Source organism: Oreochromis aureus, linkage group 23 (genome assembly GCF_013358895.1).
Source record: "Oreochromis aureus strain Israel breed Guangdong linkage group 23, ZZ_aureus, whole genome shotgun sequence".
NCBI classification, from domain to species: domain Eukaryota; kingdom Metazoa; phylum Chordata; class Actinopteri; order Cichliformes; family Cichlidae; genus Oreochromis; species Oreochromis aureus.
Genome location: NC_052963.1, coordinates 2,705,978 through 2,731,260, shown reverse-complemented (window position 1 = coordinate 2,731,260; position 25,283 = coordinate 2,705,978). Strand labels below are relative to the sequence as shown.

General features: G+C 43.2%; 1 long non-coding RNA gene across 1 annotated transcript; it reads left to right on the top strand.

The window, feature by feature from the left end:
- Nucleotides 1-3,815: 3,815 nt before the first annotated feature.
- LOC116329970 lies at nt 3,816-6,204 on the top strand. The gene is made up of 4 exons (XR_004200212.2): nt 3,816-3,919; nt 4,303-4,359; nt 4,804-4,926; nt 5,594-6,204. It is a non-coding gene; the product is annotated as an uncharacterized LOC116329970 (long non-coding RNA).
- Nucleotides 6,205-25,283: the final 19,079 nt, after the last annotated feature.

Here is a 25,283-nt window from a genome sequence, read left to right as displayed (position 1 = left end):
TCACCTGGATCACCTGTTGAGAGAGAACAAAAACAAACAAACAAACAAATAAAAAGAGAGCAACACAATTAACACGACACCACAGCAATAACCTGGGTAACTGTAAATAACAGTAAATACTAAATATTGAAAGTTATTGTGCAGCATGCAGGACCAACAGTGCACAATGTGGTTTGAGGTAGCAGCCAAGAAAGGTGTAGTTTGTGTCTGTGCACACCTGTGTGGATCAGCACGCTTGTATTCAAAAGGTTTCTCCATGTAACAATCTGCTAGGCGGTGTGGGGAGCCATGGCCCCGTCCCCCAGGGCATGAAGCAGGCATGCCATGTTGAGGCTGTCATTTTTAGCATTTACATGGATGTTATTAAAAATGAATAAGGTCGTTTACAAGTTATTTAGCACCAGGCTCTCCACACACACATAAGTGTGCGACTGGAGAGGAGCCGACCATCGTTCGGCTGTCCCCCAGCCCAGTCAGGAATGGCTCTCCTTCACAGGCGGGGCCGTATGTCTGAGACCAAACGAAGATCCTCAGTGTTACGGTATCACGTCATCTAGGCAGGATTCTGATTTGTTACTTGTAGGATGAACTATTGTAATTCATCATTATCAGGTTCTCCTAAAAACTTGTTGAATGACTAGCTGATCTTGATTCTGTTAGAAGTTTCCTCCTTTTAAAAGGGAGTTTTTCTTTCTACCGGGTCCAAGTGCTTGGTTAAAGAGGTCATCTGATTCTCCAAAGGTTGATTCTGTTCATCTGGACGTTTTCAGTGGGAGAAACGTTTCGTCACTCATCCAGGTGACTTCTTCAGTCTCAGCTGACTGCAGGTTTCCCCAATCTTATAAACAGGACATTTGCATAATGACTGAAACCAGCCTCACTCCCAAGTGTGTTTGAACTGTGTCTTAATTCCACCTACTTCACATACAAGGGTCAGTTCTACAGGCAGAAACATGGGTGTGCCATGGGCTCCCCAGTTTCACCCATCGTGGCCAATTTGTACATGGAAGAAGTGGAAAAGAGGGCGTTGCTATCCTACCCTGGAACACCACCAAGCCATTGGTTTAGATATGTGGATGACACCTGGGTGAAAATCAAATCTCAGGACGTACTACAATTCACGGATCACATTAACTTGTCAAATTCACCAGAGAGGATATGAAAAGTGGCAGGTTAGCCTTCTTAGACTGTGAGATTTCGATCAGTAATGGGGGACATCTAAAAGCTGACATGTACCGTAAACCTACACATACGGATCAGTATTTAAGGTTTGACTCTCATCATCCACTGGAGCACAAACTGGGTGTCATCAGGACGCTACAACACAGAGCGAACACCATCCCCACTGACACAGCAGCCAGGGAGGCAGAAGGACAGCACATCAAGAAGGCCCTGAGTAAATGTGGTTATCCCAGCTACATCTGTCACCATCTTACAATGCTGTGATTGCAGCCATTCCCCAACTCTCTGTGAATGGTTCTCATGGCCATTGATTAGTGATTGTTGATCAATGGTCATGAGAATTTGCATAATTAAGATTAAGGAACTGACCTCCCAGCCCATTGTTCCTTCAGTGGGCTGGTTTCAGTCATTATGCAAATGTACTGTTTATAAGGTTTGGGGAAACCTGCAGTCAGCTGAGACTGAAGAAGTCACTTGGATGATGACGAAACGTTTCTCCCACTGAAAACGTCCAAATGAACAGAATCAACTTTTGGAGATTTACTTACCTGGATGATTGAGAATGCATCAAGACGGGTCATCTGATTGTTCGGGTTTTCTCTGTATTATTGTAATGTCTCCTCTTTACAATATAAAGCACCTTGATTTGGCGCTGTATAAATAAAACTCAATTGAATTAAACTGAACAAACAAATGCAGCTTTGTAGCTTGCTGTGGAACCACACTCCAGTCCAAAGAGCTGCCTGAAACTGTTGGCGAGGGATGCCATTACAAGCGTGTAAAGAAGAATAATGGCTTTGACCTTATTGTCATTTTGTACCTTCTCCTCTCCTCTGTCCGCTGAACTTCTCTATAACATGGCAATAATGTGATGAAAAAGTTGGGTAGAGTCCTTTCTTGCATCAGTGCTGAAAAGTCTGTTATTTTGCAATCAGTCATAAACAAACTGGAGTGTCAGGGCTGCACCGGCCTTCAAAAGCAGCACAACAACAGCCACATGTGACTGTTTTAATTTGCTATTTAATGCAAAAAGCAAAGATTTGCTTCAATAAACTTGTTAGTTTATAGTTATTTTATTCCTGTTTTCCTTGCAATAAAAGACAGAACAAGAACAAACCAAGTTCTGTCTGATGGTTTGTTAGGAGGAACACAGTCTGAAGTGTACTCGTGGACTGTCATAATGAGGTGATGGGGAGGACAAACTGAAGAGCGTTGTTTGTGTCGACAGGCAACAAAAAACCAGAAATTAATTATTAAGTTATAAATTGTTGCCACAGGTGTTTGCAGCACACATTTTTTAGGCCTATAATGATATGACAGCACTGGACTTTATTCAGTTAAAGCTTCTCAAAATGTTGACAGTAGCCAGCCTGTTTAACACTTTACCTGTAAGACATGGATGATGGGCACAGTGGTTAACACTGCTGCATCACAGTGAGAAGGTTCTGAATTTAACTCCACCGGCTGGCCGGAGTGTTTCTGTGTGGAGTTTGCATATTCTCCCTGTGTTTGTGCAGGTTGTCTTCAGGTACTCTGGCTTCCTCCCACAATCCAAAGACATGCAGATAGTGGGGTTAGGTAATTGGCCATTGTAAATGGCCCATAGGTGTGAATGAGTGTATGTCTCTCTGTGTTAGCCCTGCATCAGCTTGACAATCTGCCCAGGGTGTACCCCTATGGCAGGGGTGGGCAACTCCAGGCCTCGAGGGCCGGTGTCCTGCAGGTTTTAGATCTCACCCTGGGTCAGCACACCAGAATCAAATGATTAGTTCATTACCAGGCCTCTGGAGAACTTCAAGACATGTTGAGGAGGTCATTTAGCCATTTAAATCAGCTGTCTTGGATCAAGGACGCATAAAACCTGCAGTTCCCCACCCCTGCCCTATGGTATCTGGGATAGTGCAAAGTACTAGCTCTTGCCTCAGTATTCTTCTCATTTCAGGATATTGACACCTGAAGGTCTGTACAACACTTGAACAGACTCTCTTGCAAGAAAGTTTTACATGTTAAATATCAGAAAAGCACAATGCATCATGTATCCTGTTCTTTTTCTCAGTGAAGGACAAAGCATGACCACACATAGCTGACTTTAGTGGGTTGTCCTGTAAAATGCTGAAGTGACCTAAATGGTAACTGGACTTAAATTTTTGAGCTTCAACATAATGTCCAGTAGTATGTTCCTGATTTACCCAACTACACTATACCATGTGCTGCTCTATCTATCGATCGATCGATCGTCTGCCATCCATCTGTGTACTTTTAGGTTATTGCACACTCTTCAGCCTCTGCTGTTGCAACATGAAATCTCCACCAAAGAAAGAATTACTGCTGCAACTGTTGAAAGAAAGGGAAGCAGCATCTAAAAACAGGAAGATAATTAAAAGTACATTTAACAGATGAAAGCTGTTCTTTGTTTTTCCCCTTTTTAAGACTCAGTTTAACTCAGCAATGAAATCTGAAATCACCACTTCAGATTTCAGGTCTGCACTTCTGAGAAAAAGCTTCTATTACGTGATCCATCAGCGGGATGTAGTTTCCTTGTAAATTTCTCTCTTGCAACACAGTTAAAAAGTCTGTTTTGTTGAACCCTGTCCTGACCGACCGTTACACAATAGACAGGCTCTTCTGCTTTGTGCTATGGTTATAAAAGACAGCACACACTGTCTTTCTTGGAAGGAAAAAACACTTCCTTCCAACATATAGGACACACATTTGGAGCTGAGGGTCTGAGCACAAGGTAACAACTCACAAGTCGATTAGTTCTTACCTGCAAACTTGTGAAACTGTGAAGTAGACTCTGCTTTGTTTATGCGGTAGTTCACTTGCACATTTCAAGCATCTGACATGCTGATATGAAAACGACTATAAAGAGCTGCAAAGAACACTGACACCTAAAGGCTTAAATAATGTTGATGCTTTAAAGAGAACAGAGACAGTGAGTAACATATTTGATTTGTGTTGGTGTGTCTCTGACAACAAAAGGTCAGCTGTTTCAAAATGACTGTTCAATGGGCAACAAACAGATTTTCTTTTTCCTCTGAAAAGTCATATCACTGATGAAGAGTCATTTCCTCGGGCACAGGAGGTCATAAATACTTTTCTGTTTTCTGTGACTTGCAGATAAAAACATGAGAGCTGCAGTGGGTGCCATTCTTCTCTTGCTGACTCTGTGTCAGGGTAAGTTTCTTTATTCTTGGCATACATGCAATTTATGCATTTTATTAATTCCACTTAAAGACTGAAGCATAACAGTAATCAGGTTATTTATTACAAAACATAGAATTCAAAATAACAGGAATAATAATTTAAAGAAATACAATAACTTTTTATTGTGACTTTGAAGCTTTAATGGGAGTAAAAAATGTCTTTTTTCCATTTTCACCTTTTTAACATTTTTATTTATTTGTATTATTATTATTGAAGAGTCCACATTGGTTATTTAAATCCTGTATAATGTGTTAGATATACTGTAAAAATGTTTTATATCTCAAGAATGATCTCTTACATTATTTTCATATGTAACACACTGTGTGTGTGTGTGTGTGTGTGTGTGTGTGTGTGTGTGTGTGTGTGTGTGTGTGTGTGTGTGTGTGTGTGTGTGTGTGTGTGTGCCGTTTCCAGGAGAGGCGCTGAGATGCAACTTTTGTTTCTCACACAACAGTAACCTCTGCACTCCTACAAGCACCCAGACCTGTTCGGGACAGGCTAATGCCTGTGGTGCTGTGATATTCCAAGGCGCTCTGAGTAAGTACTCTGTGGAAGGCGTAGTGTGTCACCAGAATATGTATTTTTACAGTGATCAACTAGAATTGCAGTACAATTATACAAGAGATTACTCCCATCAGAATAGAAGATTGTCACCACAGGATAACAGTGATCACTCGGAACAATTTGAAAGTTACTTGAAATAGCCCACAGCAATAACTGAGCCACAGATCCTCTGAGAGGTTCGACAGGTCATCCATCTATACTTGTATTTGAGACTTTTAAACACTGCATAAAGATAAGGAATGATAACACACAAAAAATTACATATGCTGCATGTGCATCTGATTGTTTTTATTATTTTTTTAAGTGAATATATAAACCAGGGATGTCAAACATATGGCCTGGGGACCAGAATCAGTCTCCAAAAGACCAAAAAAAAGAAATCTTATAAAATTTGATGGAGGGCACTGATTTTGGAATTTTACTGTATTTTCATAGCTTTTACTGTTTTAAATTCACACTACACCAAAGTAAATATATCATCAATAACAGTGAAAATATAGATAAAAGGGGGCTGTATGTGGCCCACAGTGTAAATGGAGTTTGAGATCCCTGATCTAAACTAATGTATGATTATATGTCTGCTCATTAAGTATGTTCACATGCTCACTTTAAGCGTATACTTTGTGTTTCACTATTGTAGGGTCTTCGTTCCGTCAGTGCATGAACATGGCGGTGTGTCAGGGCTACATTACGACACCTGGTGTGTTTGCCCAATGCTGCAGCACCGACCTTTGCAACTGATCCTCTTCCTTTAAGTCTACAACCATATGATCGCTGATCACTGATTCCTAAGTCAAGACTGGACGTTGTTAGCTTCATATCCTTCTTACACTGCTTCCAATCAAGTGCACTTCATGTTTGCTTTCTCTTTAATGGAATGGTATTTGGTATCTTATGGTATCTTCTGTGTCAGGTCCAATTAAACCAGTGAGCTTTGACTCTGAATGACACTAGATGGCAGTGGTACACTATACAACACTGCGAGCAGTCACTCTCATCAGTCTGAGAATCTGATACAGTGCCAACCACATTTAATAAAGAGGAAAAAAACGTTCTTTCTTGTTACATAAACTGAATCACATATGGAGAATGACAAATATTTGAAGCCTGTCTGTCTATACACTGATCTCAATTCATATCTATTGAACAGGAAATAATTCATCCATTCCCAATCACAGTGCAGTGGATTCTCCTTTGGGAATAGTTCCTCCCTTATGTGACTGTAAAATAAATCTGAATAAGCTTTGTGTAGTTGGACTTTTTTTTCTTTTCTTTTTTTAACTGGCTCAGCCTGTGTCAGGTGGCTAAGGGTCCAGTCATCAACTCTGAAACAAACCTCAGATCTTGACATAGACACTGATTTATCACACTGAGGTAATTCAGTATCCCCGTTGTTTGCAACAAGGATTTGCAGCTGTTTGACTGAAAACATTCAAATTATTCCTAAAATGAAGAAACGTTTTTCTTTAGGCGAGAAAGATAACATATAACCCACTGCGAGTGCCTGTTATGGTGAGAAACACATTGTCTCGGTGAATAACTCCATAAAGATAGCTGTAATTATTAAAAGACGACACAGACAAACATATTTCTGCATGAATACTATAGAATTCAGTATCCCCGCTGTTTGCAACAAGAATTTGCAGCTGGTTGACCTTTTTTTTAGGTGATAGTCTGTGGGACCCAGGACGCCTGTATACCTGCATCTCTACCAACTTGCATTGCAGTTTCTGTGCGTCCAGCCTCTTCTGTTCCATGTGAGGGGATTTTCTCTAAGGCAGGAGAAATGATCTCCTAGAAAAGAAACAGACACGGCCATTGCACAGAGGAACAAATTCCCTTCTTAAATCAAAACCAAACAGGATAACCTTTAATGCATCGTGTTTTTACTTTACAAGTTCATTAGCATTTTCCCTTTCCAGTTCACAATCTATTCTACCCCCACGTCATTATCCCATAATTTTGTCACCCCTCCGAAATACATGTTCAAAGCAACACAAGGGTGACCCAATATCAGACAGAATTATGAACTCCACTCTGTAGAGTGAGCAGTAATAATGAAGCAGTACACTTTGATTTGTAAATTCAAGCTGTTCTTTATATTTTTCGCCACCAGATGTCACCATTTTAACATATTGTAACTGTAGCAATGCGAATTGCTTATACCTGTGTATTCTGCCCGGAGTCTATAGAGTGTAACACCAGAAGGTGAGAAGAAGAGACTCATAACTGCTTATTAAGAGTTTAATAAAGTTTACCTCTGAGGAGGGAAAGTTCAACCGAGCATCTTGTGGAGGTTATAAAGAGAACAAGATGAAACATGGTGGCAGCGGGGTCTCGAGCGATCCACACCGCGCTTTGATGAAAATAGATTGAGCGGACGGTATGGAAGAAATATAGTATCATCAGAATCCAACTATTTTTAGACATTGAATTTATAACACTGAATTTACGCATCCAGCTAGGCTAGTTAGCGTCGGAGGTGCTAACGGCTCAGAACAACAAGTGAGACGCTGACGAGGAGAGCGCAGTGGCGGCTACGATGGATGGATTAAAGCCACCCGCACAGTGGAGTATAGCTCTGCTGGATGCTGAGGAAAAGGCGAGAGTGAAGCTGTTTTACTATCTGATTGGGGAACGGGGCAGGGAGCTCTGTGGAATGCTGATCGGAGCTGACAGTAAGTAACAGTAAGTGAGCTGATGAGAAAAATAGATGAACACTGTAATCCCAAAGTTAATGAAACTGTCGAGAGATACAGATAATATTGACAAATATGTTACGAACCCGAGAATGCTGGCGAGCACCAGCAACTTTGGACAATTAAAAGACTCACTGATCAGAGACAGGATCGTCTGTGGCACGAACAGCTCCAGTTGGAGAGAAAGGTTGCTCAGAGAAGAGAACCTCACATTGGACAGATGTCTAGATATTTGTAGAGTGATGGAGATTTCAGGAGAATACAACAAAACAATAGCAGGACAGGCTGTAGAAGAACTGCATGCAGTAAAACAAAAAGAGAGAAAAGGACTGGATATACTAGAGATATCATACAGATTTTGTGGAAGAGCACATGAAAGACTCAAATCAAAATGCCCAGCATATGGGCAAAAAATGTGGCAAAGAAAATCATTTTGCTATAGCATGCAGGAGTAAAAGCAGACAGAGTGAAGACAGAGAAAAGGTCCACACAGTGACGGAGCAGGACTTGGATTCTTGTGAGGACATAATGACTGTCACAGCTATGACACAGACTGCAGTAGAAGTGAACCAGATCAAAGAATCAGGCATGAAAAAATGAGAGCAGCTGTTTGCAGGCATGATGATTGGCAACAGCCTGGTCAAGTTTCAAGTTGACTATGGTGCAACCTGCAACATTATTCCCATCAACCTGTTGTCAAATGGAGCACACAGACAAGGTTCTTGTGATGCACAATAAGTCAAGGCTGTGTCCATTAGGAAAATGTAAGGTCAAGCTGACAAACCCAAGAAACAACAAAAAATACAGAGTCGAGTTCCAAGTGGTAGCGGAGGATTGTAAGACGCCTCTACTTGGGAGAACAGCTAGTGAAGCGATGAAGCTAATACAAGTTAAATATGATAACATCTGGGCTTTGGACAGCTCAGTGACAACAGCTCCATCAGAGAAAAACACGTGGTTGTTGGAAGAGATAAAGACTGAGTTTCAGGATGTGTTTACAGGAGATGGATGTTTACAAGGTGAATATGAGCTGGATATCGACCCAACAGTGCAGCCCGTCAAACTGCCAAAACGCAGAGTCCCAGTGTCGATGCTGAAACCACTGAAAGAGGAACTGATGAGTCTTGCAGACAGACAAATAATAGCACCAGTGGAATGTAGTACTGATTGGATCAGTGGGATGGTGACAGTGCAGAAGCCAAATGGCAAACCCAGGATATGTATTGACTCGAGACCGCTCAACAAAGCTTTGAAGCGTAGTCATTTCCTGTTACCAACAATAGATGACATCTTGCCAGATGTGTCAGAAGCGAAAGTTTTCACAGTTTGTGACGTGAAACATGGCTTTTGGCATGTGAAGTTTACAGAAGAGTCAAGCCATCTCACAACATTCGCAACATCATTTGGTCGCTTTTGTTGGCTGAGAATGCCGATGGGGATCAGCCCAGCGCCAGAGGTCTTTCAGCACAAACTGATGCAAGTGTTAGAGAACCTGCCAGGCACATACATCATTGCTGATGACATCCTGATCACTGGAAAAGGAGAGACAACTGAGTTAGCAGAAATGGATCATGACAGAAACCTGAGACTTTTCCTGGAACGATGCAGAGAGAGGAACATCAAATTGAATGTGGAAAAACTCAAGCTTAGAAGACAGGGAGTACCATACATCAGACATCTACTCACGGCAGAGGGGCTGAGAGCTGACCCAGAGAAGGTACGGGCCATCACAGACATGCCAGCACCAACTGACATAAAAGGGGTGCAGAGACTAGTTGGAATGGTCAACTATTTATCAAAGTTCTACAAGCATCTGTCAGACGACTGTGAGCCTCTCAGACAACTGACACACAGAGACAGCCTATGGGAGTGGACAGACGTGCAGGAAGATGCATTTAAGAGACTGAAAGAAAAACTAACACAAGTCCCAGTTTTGAAATATTACAGCCCTGAAGAAGAGCTGACACTGCAGTGTGATGCCAGCGAGACGGGACTGGGAGCAGCTCTGACTCAACATGGAGAACCAGCGGCATTTTCAAGTCGTGCACTGACGCTCACGGAAAGAGGTTATGCACAAATTGAAAAGGAATGTTTAGCTATTGTGTTTGGGATGGAGAAATTCCACCAATATACATATGGTCGTCTTGTGAGAGTGCAATCAGACCACAAGCCACTCAAGAACATTATTAAAAAGCCACTGTTACATGCACCTAAGAGACTGCAAAGGATCTTATTAAGGCTGCAAAAATATGACATAAGCATAACATATGTTCCAGGCCGCGACACGCTACTCGCTGATATGCTGAGTAGGGCCTACCTGCAAGAGAGCATCAAAAGCCAGACGGAGTTGGAGACAGAATGTGTCAACATGGTGGACTATGTACCTGTTTCAACAGAAAGCACGGACAGAATACGAGCAGGAACAAGAACCGACCACATACTACAAACACTGATAAAAACAATACAGAAGGGGTGGCTGGCCTGTAAGAAAGATGTACCTGTTGAAATAACCCAGTTCCAATCTTTGAAGGATGGACTGAGAGAGAGTGGTGATTTCAGAAGCACTCCAGGCAGATATAACACAGCGAATTCACTCAACACACATCGGAACAGAAGGGTGCCTCAGGAGAGCTAGGGACTGGGTTTACTGGCACGGTATGAACGACCACATCAAAAAGTACATTGCTACATGTGACATATGTCGGTCTGTAGATGCGAAACAACAGAAAGAGACACTAAAGCCACACGAGCCGACCACCAGACCATGGACCAAAGTTGGGACAGAGTTATTCAACTTTGAGGGTAGGGACTACCTAATAACTGTTGATTATTACTCCAACTTTTGGGAGATAGATTATGTTAGGGTTCAGATATTGAGGAGGAATCCAAAAATAATAACCACAGATCCGGCCTGGTGCAATTAGACGAAGATTTTAATGCACACATGTGGAGTCCAACACTTGCGCAGATTTCAGCGTTGAACTGTCTTACAATAGTCAGAACAATGACTTTATAGGGTTTCTGTTGCCAGGCAGACTCAATACAGCATACGTCAATCCAAAACCACAAACGTTCAGTTAACTTTGAACATAGTTTTAAAAAGAACATTGTCTTCGGCTCGAACCCAGGTGCTTCCTGTCACCATCCTGCCCAGGCTTATCTTCTGGAACATCAGGCCCACGTTCTGCACAAACTGTCACTCATGCAGGCACAATTTTGCAGTTGCAAGCAAAACATAATTAAACTCTTACCTATATAAATGAGTCTAATACTGTGTGTGTGGGTGTGTGTGTACATGTGTGATCCTCAGGCTGCACCTTAATTGACCTCAGCTTAAGCAACCAGGCTAAGGCCATCCTGTGTGTACCGATCTTGACTTATATGTAAAATATATACAACAAATGTTTCAATCTAATACCACTACTTAAAGCTTAATCAAAGCTTAAACAAAGATAAATGCATAATAAAACAACCTGCTCAAAATACTTGCACTCAGACTCTGCTTTCAGTTTCACTTCTGCAAGCCTTGCAGAAGTGTTTCCTGTCTCCTTTTGGCACAGGGTATATTTCCTGTCCCTGCAGCTCAGTTTCTCACCCACTGAAGACTTCAGTGTAAGAATATAAAAACATTCAAAAGCCTTTAAAATTATGGATTCAACTCAACAGTTTAAAGTGGTTTTTCCTGGACCTGTAATAAAAGCTTAATTGGGTGCCAATATGTTTAAACATCTAAATGCACTATCAATATTAATAATTAATGGAATAGTAATAATGATCATAAAAAATAGCAGCAAATAATAGCAGCATAACACGTTACTCCCACCTGACAATTATCTACCTCATACCAAGTCGAGTACTGTGATTAGAAAACTAAAGGCTCATTTCGCACGTCAGGGAATACCAAATATTGTTTTTTCTGACAACGGGCCCCAGTACAGCTCGACAAAGTTTGCCAACTTCAGCTGTTCAGAAATGGGAATTTCAACACCATACCTCATCGCCTGGCTATCTGCAGAGCAACGGCAAAGCAGAGTCTGCTGTTAAAACCGCCAAATGAGTCATGAAAAAGGCGAAATTGGCTGGACAAGATCCATATCTGGCCTTATTGGACCACAGAAACACCCCAACACAAGGTTTGACTACCAGCCCTGCACAGAGACTGTTAAGCAGGAGGACGAGGACACTCCTTCCAATAGGAGACAGATTGTTGCAACCCAAAGTGACTGATAACAAGTTAGCACTGATGAAAAACAGAGAGAGACAAACAAAGTACTGCAACAGGACGGCGAAAGACATGGACATATTAAACCCAGGGGACTTGGTGCGAGTCCAACCTTTTGAACCACACACCTTATGGACCAAGGCTAGAGTGTGTAACACTCTGGGAAACAGATCCTATGATGTGGAGTTGGACAACAGCAGAGTCCTCAGAAGGAATCGTCGCCATCTGAGGCGAGCTGTGGAGGTCAGAAAAGATATGTCAGCACATCCCCAGCCTGAGGGACAGAACACTACTGTGCCGACACAGAACAAAGAGAACAAACAAAACAACATTACCAGGTCAGGACGGGTAGTACAACTACCTGGATATCTGAAGGACTATGTATGCAAGGGGTAATCTGTGAGTTATATGTTGTGGTTTGTTTACTGGTCAGAGGAAAAAAAACAAACCAAACCAAAAAAACCCCATCTGTGATGATATTTTGAGTTACAGCTTTGTGATCTGTTTACTTGTTGAAAGAAAAGAAAAGAAAAACAATAAATAAATAAACAAATAAAAAAAGTTAAAAAAGAAGCTAAAAAGTTAAGTGGAAGAAATTTTTTTTGAAGAAAATGGTGACACACAAAGAAATGTCATGTCTAAGTTTTGTTCCAGTTGCAAACTGAGTTCTCAATTTATGAATAGTTCAAATGGAAGAACCCATTGTCTTTGAAAAAGAAAAGGGATGTAGCAATGGGAATTGCTTTTACCTGTGTGTTCCGCCTGGAGTCTATAGAGTGTAACACTGGAAGGTGAAAAGAAGAGACTCATAACTGCTTATTAAGAGTTTAATAAAGTTTACCTCGGAGGAGGGAAAGTTCAACCAAGCATCTTGTGGAGGTTATAAAGAGAACAAGATGAAACAGTAACGTTCGTATAACCTCTCAAGCACCAGATGTTTTGTTCTCACCACGGTTTATTGAGGAGGTACAGAAAAATGGGCCGTTAATCCCGAGGAGAGTCCTCCGGTACAACTCACTCTCCTGCTCCAGAGCAACAACAGACACCTGCTCCCCTTCCCGCACACAATCAATGACTTTTCCTGCAGCACAACCAGAACATGTCTCAAGTTTAACTTAATGCATGTGTAAAACAAATGCACAGAAATCAATAATTTTTCTACAATAATTAAATAGATTCAACATCTTCCTTCAACAGAATTGCGGACTGCACAGATGGTACCTTCCCAAAGGGAAAAGAACTATAGCTTACTCTGGTATACATTAGACTTAATAGTTACTATGTATGTGGCACTATGTTAAAGATAGAGACATGAAAATAGTACCCCCCCATTTTATTTTATGCTCAGAGACACTTTCTTTTAGTAAGGCCACTGCAATGTCAGTTTTACTGTTGTACAAGTTCCACCAGCAGAGGGCGCTCAGTCCTGTACGCATCGGTAGCTGACGCTACACTAGCAGTGTTGCCAACTTAGCGACTTTGTCGCTATATTTAGCGAGTTTTCAGACCCCAAAGACGTGAAAGCGCGTATCGCTTTTACTCTCAACAAGCAGCGGGTGCTGTAACACAGTCAGTTCTTCTTTTACTCTTTTACTCTTATGCTGTTTTGTGGATCACAAGGTTTAAAACTACTTATAAACACACACACACACAAAGTAACTCCACCAGAGTGCCTATTTTGGATCACTTTTGCCAGTCCAAGCCCAGGTAAAGGAGCAGGGTTGGAATTGTGACATTAAAAAAAACAATAATTGCTAAAAGAAATTTAATTTGTAGTTCTAAATAAACTCTAAATGCATTTAGGACGTTTTTTACTCACTTTATGTCTCTTCCACGATGTTATTTCTCTCTCCAACAACATAGGTTAAAATTATATTAGCATGACCAATTATGCAAATTAGGTGATGACGTCATTTAGCGACTTCTAGCGACTTTTAGGACATCCAATAGCGATTTTCCTTACTGAGGAGTTGGCAACACTGTACACTAGAAGAAGTAGTGTCAGTGGTGAAGAGGCAGCGTACGGCCTGTGCGCCGAAATAACTGATTAATCAGACATTTTTCTGTTTTTACAGGTAAGCTGGGTGGTTGAGAATAGGAAACAGAGGTTATAAAAGTGACAGACAGCAGTGGGGATTAATGATAAATGTCTTGTGTATGGCGAATGTTAAGCTAAAGAGCTAATTTCCAAGTTGGTCCAGTTGTTAGCCTGTGCCGATCCAAGTGTTAGACTGTACCGAAACTCTGTGAGCTCGGTGCAGGTATTTTTGGGTTAAAGTCACAATATATATGTTTTGCACAATAAGAGAAAATGTGAGGTCCATAAATAGATTAAAACAGTAGTAAAAAACAATATAAAACTGTAATCAGAGTTCACTATGTTATTCATGCGTATAGTAAAATGTATTTTTGTGATTTAACCAGTTTTCTGTAAAAATAAATATGTTGCACGGGAGATGAGTTGGCCCATCATTTCAGCGGTGTAACATATTTTGGCGAGCCAGCCAGGAGGTGGCGCTAGTGAGTCAACACACTCACCAACCACCTTCTTTCCCAAGAGACGAACCTTCAATCAAAAGAAATGGAATCCCTGCAACCTCTGTGTGACGAAGTGAGTGCAGCCTTGTGGCAGTTGGAGAGAGAGCATCTTGTGGATGTCTGCAGGCGACTGAAATGTTCCGGCCTGGATAGCGCAGAGTCTCACAGCAAGACCAAGAGGACACTCATCAGGTTGGCAGAGGGCATGTTTGATGATGTGGAGAAAAATGAGGAAGAGGATCAAGTGAAACAGTTTTATAAAGACATTGCTGTATACATCCAGAGACTAAGCAAAGGAGAGTGTCAGTCAGAAAGGGAACTCCATGGCACAGAGTCTGGGCAAAAGAAAGATCTTGAGGACACCACATGTGCTACTCCAACACAGATTGCAGATTTTCCACCCAGAGCCCGACCAGAGGCAATGCGAACTCTTCAAGAGGTAACATTGAGGAGGGAGTTTAAAATCTGTGGGCAGATTGGAGAGCATGGGCAGAAGGATAAGCTATCCTATCTCAGCCTGATTCGCCAGATTGAGAATGGGAGTGAAAAAGGGAACTCGGAGACTGAAATAGTGGAAGCAGTAATTAGGGCCATTAGTCCAGGAACGCCCCTAAGAGACATGTTGGAGATTAAACGTGGGTTAACACTTAGCAAACTGCTCACCATATTAAAGGGACACTATAGGGTAGACAGCCCCACTGAGCTCTACCATCAGCTCCTCAATATCTCCCAAGAGCCCAAAGAAAGTGCCTTAAACTTTGTATTTCGTGCCATTGAACTTAAAGAGAAGTTGTTACGGAAAGCGGCAAATGAGGAGACAGATGAACTGTATAGCAAAGCCACCATCCAGTGCAAATTCCTCCGCTCCATTGAAACTGGGCTGCTCAGTGACTCTATCAAGTATCAGCTACTGTCCCCCCTAAACGACATAACCATAACAGATGAAGAACTGATTGAGAAAGTCAATGAAGCTTCAAAGCTAGAAAATGAAAGATTTGAGAAATGGAAAAGGTCCACTGCAGCCAAGATTCCCAAGGTCCAAGAGCTCCAAACAGAATGCCAAACAGCCCTGACATCTGCTCAGAGCCCCTCCAAACCCAGAGAATCCCCCGCTACGGTGGCCATGACAACATTGAAAAATAAAGAGACTAAGTCAGACACGCAGCAGATTATAGAAGAACTACGTAAAGAGATGAAACAAATGTTTATGGCTGCTATGGAAACCAGTCCCCGCACCATGGCACCAAAGCAACGAGATAAAGGCTGTAAAAAGTGCAAAGAAGAGGGGAAAGGAGAGAACTGCCTGCACTGTTTCAAATGTGGGCGAGAGGGCCACTACTCCCGTGGATGCCGAGCACCGAGACTGTCATCGGGAAACGGGGAGGGACTACTGAGATGGGACCAACAGTAGTCCAAAGCCCACGGTCCCATAACGAACAGCCAAGCCCACCAACATCCTCCAAAGAAACTGCAACTAGTGTCCCATCAGCGGTAACTGAGGTTCACTATCTACCCCCTCAACGAAAGTCACGGTTAGTAAGCCTAGTGGGAAACAGATGTACTGTGAACTGTTTTATGGACAATCACCCAGCTAAGGTGTTGTGAGATTCAGGGGCACAGTCCAGCATAGTAAATGAAAACTGGCGGCAAAACCACCTCCCCCACACGGTCGTCAGACCCGTTTCAGAGCTGTTAGACAATGAGACGCTCACAGTGTTTGCTGCAAATGACACACCCATTCCCTACATTGGCTGGATAGAAGTCAGCTTCAGACTAGGCAGTGATTTGTCTCCAACCAGTGAGCTGCAAGTTCCAATACTGGTATCCAGTGACCCGGCTGTGGCCAGTGATCCCATCATCGGCTACAATGTCATTGAAGCTATCGTGAACCAGGAAGAAGTAAAAACCAAAGGAGGAAGAAAACAACTAGCACACTATGTGAGTAAAGCATTTGAAATAACTGTACGCACTGCACATAATGTTGTCAAGCTTGTGCAGAACAGCAGTGAAGGCCCAGAGACAGGTGTGGTAAGGACTGGTGTAAGAAGAGTGCCTTTGTCAGCAAACCAAGTCACCACAGTTTATGTACGGGCACACGTTAGTTCACATGCCCGGGGCCAAGACATGCTCTTTCTACCTGATGGGGCTGACCCACCACCAGAGGGCGTAATAGTCAATGATGTACTGGTGAAAATCCCAGACAGAAAAGTACCATATGTGCCCATCCCTGTGACTAACACTACAGACCACACCATTTATTTGGACAGCCGTAAAGTGATTGGATACCTTGAACCAGTAAAGACTGTATACGCAGCTGGCATCCAGACTAAAGTAAACGAGCTGACACAAGAGAACAAAAGTGGTACAGAGTTAAAGTCACATAATCCGAGTAACACACAGACACGAGAGAACCAACAGAGACCAAAGTCATGGGACCCACCAGTGGATCTCCAGCATCTGGATGAAAATCAGCGAGCGGCTGCGAGGAAGATGTTACGAGAGGAATGTGAGGCGTTTGCATATGACAGTGACGATGTTGGCTGCATACCATCCCTGAGGATGCATATAAGCCTCCATGACACAAATCCTGTGAAAAAGACTTACATGTCCATCCCAAAACCCCTGCACAACGAAGTCAAAGAGTATTTGCAAGACCTGCTTAACAAAGGCTGGATCACACCATCACGGTCCCCCTACTCATCACCTGTGGTATGTGTCCGCAAGAAAGACGGCACCCTCCGCCTTTGTTGTGACTTTAGGGAGCTCAACCGCAAGTCAGTCCCAGACCGCCATCCAATCCCAAGGATCCAAGACATGTTGGATGCTCTGGGCGGGAGCTCCTGGTTTTCTGTGTTAGACCAGGGTAAGGCGTACCACCAGGGTTTCTTGGATGAAGAAAGCCGCCCCTTAACTGCTTTCATCACACCCTGGGGGCTCTATCAGTGGGTACGCATTCCCTTTGGCCTGAGCTCCGCACCCGCTGAGTTCCAGAGAAGCATGGAGCACTGTATGGCAGGCCTCAGAGACACTATCTGCCTCCCATACCTGGACGACAACCTGGTGCACAGCAGCAGATTTGATGAACATTTGGAACATATCCGCCTTGTCCTCCAGCGTTACAGAGAGCATGGTGTTAAGCTGACCCCAAAGAAATGTGAACTGTTCAGGCGAAGTGTCAAGTTTCTGGGAAAGCTGGTAACAGGTGAAGGCTACACAATGGACCCGGCAGAGTTGGCCCTGGTGATGGCGTTAAAGGAAAAGACACCTGCAACCGTCGGAGAGGTACGTCAAATGCTTGGTTTCCTCTCTTATTACAGGCCTTTCATCCCCAACTTCTCCCGTGTAGCCCATCCACTCTGTCAGAAGAAAATTATGTTTTGATCAGTTACATGAAATGTATTCTTTATATCAGTGAAGCACATGTTTACGTGACTTTTGACATATACCTTGTCTGTGATAAACAACTTGCAGCTTCCCCTTTTTGTTCTAGAACATACAGATTTAGAAAAGGGGAACCTCAGCTCTGAGAATAACTCTGTGACAGCAACACATACACACACACACAGACACAACTGTATAAATAAATCTCGCGGACGATGATAGAGCGCGTGTCCGTGAGTGTCTCCTATGCAGGCGCTCTGTGACCGTCCTCGCGAGTAAAAAGGCAACTGCAGTGTTTGTGTGTTTTCTAACTCAGGTGTCTCAGCTGAACAAAGAACGGCAGGGTGATTTAAAGAAATCCCCTGTCACACTCTACAGCCTGCTCAGCCCTCCATCTTCTGAGAACTCTGCTCCAGTCTCAGCCAACAAGTCCAAAAAGGAGGTGAAGAAAAGTAAAGGCCACTTACCATCACGGGCACCCATTCAGTGGACAACCTCCCACCAAGAGACATTGAACCAGCTTGTAGATGCACTTACAAGACCCCCCATTCTCGGGTACCCCGACTTCACAGAGCCTTTTGTGTTACATTGTGATGCATCACAGGTTGGGCTAGGTGCTGTTGTGTACCAGCGCCAGCAAGGCAAGATGAGAGTCATAGCATATGGCTCCCGCACTCTGAGTCCAGCAGAGAAAAAGTACCACCTGCACTCTGGCAAATTAGAGTTTTTGGCTATGAAGTGGGCGATTTGTGAACGTTTCCGGGATTATCTGTACCATGCCCCATCGTTCGTGGTGTACACTGATAATAACCCACTAACATATGTGCTCGCTACTGCAAAGCTTAACGCCACAGGTCATAGATGGGTCGCGGAGCTGGCCAGCTACAACTTCACCATCCGCTACCGTCCAGGCAAGACCAACGCAGATGCTGATGGGCTGTCGCGAATGCCGCTGGACATTGACAGCTACATGAAGAGCTGTACAGCTGAAGTTGGACAGGAAGCCACAAGCGCATCAATGGAGTCTGTAATGGTGGAGGAGAGAGACCCTTGCCAAGGTGTTGGAGTTATCCAGGTTAGTGCTCTGAAATTAATCAAAGATTCTGACACTACCCAGTCTTTTACACCAGACCAGATACGCAGAGCCCAGGAAGCAGATGAAGTTCTGGCAAGAGTGCTCTGGTATAAGTCGCTGGGTAGAAGACCGAGTAGAACTGAGGTGAAGTCAGAGCATCCTGCAGTAGCTGCACTACTCAAGCAGTGGTTGAAGCTTCACGTCGACCAGAATGGTGTCCTGCGTTGCCAAACATCACGCCGAGAGCAGCTACTGGTCCCTAAAGCCTATCGTCCCCTGGTTTTTAAAGAACTCCACCAAGACATGGGCCATTTAGGGGTGGAAAGAATGCTCGACCTGATTTGAGACAGGTTCTACTGGCCGCAGATGGCGAAAGAGGTTGAACACTTTGTTACAGAAGAATGTGAGTGTCTTAAGAAGAAGAAACCGAGTAAGCAGACCCGTGCACCTTTGTCCCCGATCCAGTCCACTTACCCATTCCAGCTGGTGTCCATAGATTTTCTTCACCTGGAAAAGTGTAAGCAGGGCTACGAGTATATACTTGTTGTCATGGATCACTTCACGAGGTTTGCCCAAGCCTATGCAACGAAGAACAAAGCAGCTAAAACAGTCGCTGACAAGCTCTTCAATGACTTTGCACTCAAGTTCAGCTTCCCGACCAGACTACACCACGACATGGGCAAGGAGTTTGAAAACAAACTCATGGCAAGATTGAAAGAACTCTCTGGTATCCAGGGCTCCCACACGACACCCTACCACCCACAGGGTAATGGACAGGTGGAGAGATTCAACCGCACCCTGCTGTCCATGTTGCGGACCCTGGAGGACAAGGAGAAGGATGATTGGAAAGAGTCACTAGCTAAAGTCGTGCACGCGTACAACTGTACGAAGAATGAGGCAACAGGCTACGTTCCATATTACCTCATCTTCGGACGTTCCCCACGCCTGCCCATTGACTTGCTCTTCGACCTGAAAAGGGATGAAGCTCATGTGGACTATGATGACTATGTTAGCTGCTGGAAAAAGAGAATGCAGGAGGAGTACACAGTGGCTTCTCAAACTGCTACCAAGGAAGCTGCTCGAAGCAAAGCGTACTACGACAAGAAAGTTAAAGGGAGAGATATTCAGCCTGGGGATAGAGTGCTCCTCCGAAATCTCACTCCTCGAGGTGGTCCCGCAAAGATCCAGTCCTTTTGGGAGAACCAAGTCTACAAAGTGAGGGAGAGGAAAGCAGATGACAGTCCAGTGTATGTGATCAGCCCTGAAAATGGCCAAGGCAGAGATAAAGTGGTGCACAGAAATCTCCTACTGCCCTGTGACTTCCTGCCACTTGAGAAGCCATCAACACAGACTGTTCAGCCCCCAAAAGACTCTCCAACGGTGACAAGGAAGAAGTTCAGACCTCCGCGTAGACAACAGCAGCCAGGGAATGGCGACACATCGGATGATGACGACAGTGGCACCTTCCAGTGGTACCTCAGGCCAGTTCCAGGGAGACGACAGAGGCAGACTCCGCTTAACCCTTTGGCAGAGTCCTTCCAGCCTCATCTGAGTCTCCACTGTCAAGAAGAGGATTTGCCACTACAAAGTGAAGAGACTGTGTCTGGGCAGATCCAAGGCCCTGACCCTGACAATGATAGGCCACTGAGTGGTGATGCTATGACTGACATTTTAGCTGCAACTGGTGGTGAGACTAACTCTGTGAGGCAGCGACCTCAAAGACAAAGACAGCAACCAACTGTGCTGAGCTATGACACTTTAGGTCAGCTGACTTTGGTTCAGAGGAACTGTTCAGTGACTACGGCTCAGGTGATTGACTGTAATGGCTTCTGGAGACCATGGGCTGTAGGAGTGTGTTAAAGCGATGGTTCAATAGATGATTCAGACAGAAATGTCAGGAGACATTTAATTTTGTGGGGGAGAGTGTGGCACTATGTTAAAGATAGAGACATGAAAATAGTACCCCCCCCATTTTATTTTATGCTCAGAGACACTTTCTTTTAGTAAGGCCACTGGAATGTCAGTTTTACTGTTGTACAAGTTCCACCAGCAGAGGGCGCTCAGTCCTGTATGCATCGGTAGCTGACGCTACACTAGAAGAAGTAGTGTCAGTGGTGAAGAGGCAGTGTACGGCCTGCACGCCGAAAGAACTGATTAATCAGACATTTTTCTGTTTTTACAGGTAAGCTGGGTGGTTGAGAATAGGAAACAGAGGTTATAAAAGTGACAGACAGCAGTGGGGATTAATGATAAATGTCTTGTGTATGGCGAATGTTAAGCTAAAGAGCTAATTTCCAAGTTGGTCCAGTTGTTAGCCTGTGCCGATCCAAGTGTTAGACTGTACCGAAACTCTGTGAGCTCGGTGCAGGTATTTTTGGGTTAAAGTCACAATATATATGTTTTGCACAATAAGAGAAAATGTGAATTGCTTTATGTTTAGTTCATGAAGAGTGAATGCTGTAAAAAATATGTTAAGAAAAACATTTATTTGAAAGAGATCTAGTTTAATAAATACAGTTAAGAAGACAGGTTCATAAACAGATTAAAACAGTAGTAAAAAACAATGTAAAACTGTAATCAGAGTTCACTATGTTATTCATGCGTATAGTAAAATGTATTTTTGTGATTTAACCAGTTTATAAAAGTGGTGCACGTGAATATGAAACTGTATAAGTTACTTGTATAAAGTAATGTCAGCTACACTAGAAGAAGTAGTGTCAGTGGTGAAGAGGCAGCGTACGGCCTGCGCGCCGAAAGAACTAATTAATCAGACATTTTTCTGTTTTTACAGTTTTCTGTAAAAATAAATATGTTGCACGGGAGATGAGTTGGCCCATCATTTCAGCGGTGTAACGGTGTGTTCACACCGAACGCGATAGACACGAGCGAAAACGCCCCAAACGCCCCTAATTTGACGCGTGCACATTCGCACCTCGACGCGTGTCCAAGAAAAATCCATCGCGTCAAAATTGCATATTTTTGACGCGTGAACCGGAAATGTGGGAGGGATGTGGGAGGAAGTTGTGCCAGACAGTATCTTTGCTAGACGGCAGCTGTCGAGCTAGCGTTTCTATTTACTGTGGAGAGCAGAGCAGCGGCGTTAAGGGACGCCCCTCGCCGTACCTGGGTCCATCAAGTCCTCCAGACGGGTGAGCAGTTTGGTGAGTTTCACCATTTGCTCCAGGAGCTGCGCCTGGATGACAGCCGATTTCAGCGATATCGCCGTCTTTCCCTCGCCCAGTTTGAGGACCTGCTGTCCCGCGTTGGTCCAAGCATCGCCCGCCTAGACACCAACTACAGGTGCTCAATCCCACCTGCAGAGCGCCTGTCCATCTGCCTGCGGTTAGTAAAAGTGTTTAATACGGTAGTCCTTTATTGATACCTGTGCTAATATATGCTAAACTATCGTTTATACACTGCTAACATGGATGTGCTATGCTATCAATGAATGCCGTCGGTGTTTACTGATAGCAAACTGTGGTACGGAGATGACTGTTTATAATATTTCTAGTGATACTTGAAAGGTCTCATCAAGTCCCGATTTAATTCAATTTATGCTGTTATCAGTGTTTGCATTGATAGCATGGCTGTGGTGTCTATCAGTGTATGCTCTCTGTGTTTGCTGATATCAAACTGGTACAAGGGCCACTGTGGGTTAATCTTTGTAGTGATACTCACTCCTTATTTACACCTGGTTTAATTCTGGTATAGATGAATATTTGTATGTAATCCTCGCAGCTGTCAGACTCTATAACAGGGGTCACCAGCCTTTCTTTAAACTGAGAGGTAGATAAAATTGTGAACAGTTTGGTTCATCTTTAGTTATATGGTTCTATCTTGATAAGCTATGTCTTATCACAGATTAATTTTTCAAAAATATTAATGATTTAAGCAAGGAAAGGGCTACATGTCAACATACAACTCTTTATTTCTATTAATGTCTTACTTCATTCCTACCTGATTTACATGTTTAGGAATTATGAGTGATTGGCTCACTGTAGTGGTAAAAGTTGCTACCAATCAAATTATGATATGGTAAAGTTAAAACAAAACACAACTGACTGTTTTATATTATATCTAATATATATTATGTAATTATCCTTATAATTAGAAAATGTTTTATGTAAGATTTGTTTTGTAATTTAAATCTGACATCACAAAAGTATTTTGGAATTTGAATAATGTATTTTGTAACTGCAGTACACATAATACTAATTTTGAACAATTTTGTCCAGGTCCCTTGCCACCGGGGACTCCTTCAGGACCATCGCGTTCAGTTTCAGAGTCGGTGTGCCAGATCACCCTCCAGGTAGCGACGGCCATCTGGGACTGTCTAGTGGGCGACTTCATGGCTGTGCCTTCACCTGGAGACTGGCGGTCCATCACAGAGGGATTCCAGGAGCGCTGGAACTTCCCTCTCTGCTGTGGAGCTCTGGATGGGAAGCACGTCCAGACAAAGGCCCCCATATATCACATAGGAGAGACACACATTGATATACACTAAATATTTATTTCATTTCTTTTTTGTGGTGCCCAAATTTATGCACCTGCTTGATTTTGTTTAAACAATTATTGCACACTTTTTGTAAATCCAGTAAACTTCTTTTCACTTCTCAAATATCACTGTGTGTGTCTCCTGTATGATATATTTAACTGACATTTTTATTGTAACAACTAACGATTTATACAGGAAAATAATGGCTATTATCAAGGTTGCCCAAGCCTTTGCATCCCACTGTATTAGTATATTCTGTCATTAGTATAATATGAAATAAATTCTATATGTGTCAAGTCGTGTGCCAACATTTGCTGTGTAGTAGAACTGAGACATTAGTCATTATAAAAATTTATTTGAAATAATATTAAAATTCTCACAGAGAAAAACATTAAATATAAATATATAAAATATAACTATTTACAGAGAGACAGGAATAAAAAAAAAAAAAAAAAAAGACCCAGCTGCTCCAGAGCAGGAACAAGGCTGAGGAGGAAATGCTCCATTGGAGACTGGCGTGGCCTCTTCAGGGACTCCAGGATGGCCAGCTCCACCGCCGATGGACCGTCCTGGGACCCGTCCCTCATCTGCCTCGGAGCTGTCCTCCTCTCTTGTGCTGTGTTTTACAGGCCCAAACACAAAGAAATGAGAAGGCTGCTACTAGATTTTAATTTCAACATTGAAAAAACAAAACAGGATATTATCAGATTAGTTGTAGATATTTAGTAAAGGTGATCACAAGGCAATCCCACACCGAGTAAAAAGCTATCAGTGCGTGCTGTACATCTGATGCTACAGTTGCATACCTGTGGGTGCAGCAGCAGGAGCTCAGGGACTGGGGAGCCAGGAGAAGCAACAGGGGATGCTCTGCAGCAGAATCAGTTGGTTCTATCAAGACAATATTAAATGTTAACAGGTTGAATACAATAATCATAGAGAAAGTATATACAGTGGTCCCTGTTTTATTGCAGCAGGGGTTCTCAGAATAACTAGCCCCTCGCCATGCACTTTCTACACTTTTTTCCCCACACACATGAACATTAGTCACAGTTCTCACAAGTTGATTGTCAAAGTGCAAACCTTTGTAGATTGCAAAACGTAAAAGTATTTTTATGCCGCGTTTTGTCTTCATCTGCCTGCCACTTTTGTGCGCCTTTTCCTTTTCCTTCCGGTGCAGGTGTCTATTTCCGAATGAGGGTCATAGTTATGGGTGTTTTTGTGCTGTTTTTTCTATTGGACGTGATGGTTATCAAAACCAAACATGATCAATTTGGCAAGCGCAGGAGACACGACACGGAGGAGATTTGTCAATCAGGCTGCAGAATGCAATGCTGTACGGTGCAATGAAAAATCAGCGAAAAAGCGAGGCAGTGACGGATGAGCGGGACCACTGTGTGCTGTTTATTAATAAACAATATATTCCTATATGACAACATGCATAAAACCAGAACGGTATTTGTACATCAGTGGGAAAATAGCGGGACAGTAGGCGGGCTTGCTAGCTTTAGCGCGGCTTCATCGGGTCAGTCTGAAAATTAAAAAGAAGAACAAATGAACTTACCAGGTTGCCCGATCTCCTCACTTCTGTGCCTCCAAGCTCGGTCCTTTTTATTCCTGTCCCGGTAGAAGTAGCAGCTAGCATCGTATAGTTCTGGACGATTAGCCACTGCTTAGATGAGTTTTTCCTCCATACTGAATGAAGAATGAAGGGCTTTGGTTTGATCTGCCCCTTTGACCTGGTTACAGCCACGTCACCAGGCTCCTGATTGGTTGACGCGGGCGCGACTTGGACGCTGGAGTTCAAATTTTTCCAACTCGAGCGGTGAACGCGAACGCAGCGTATGCACAAAGTGCAACACAAAAACTCACGCGCGTGTTTTTTTTCGCGAGTCAAACGCGCCAGACGCGGCACACTGACAG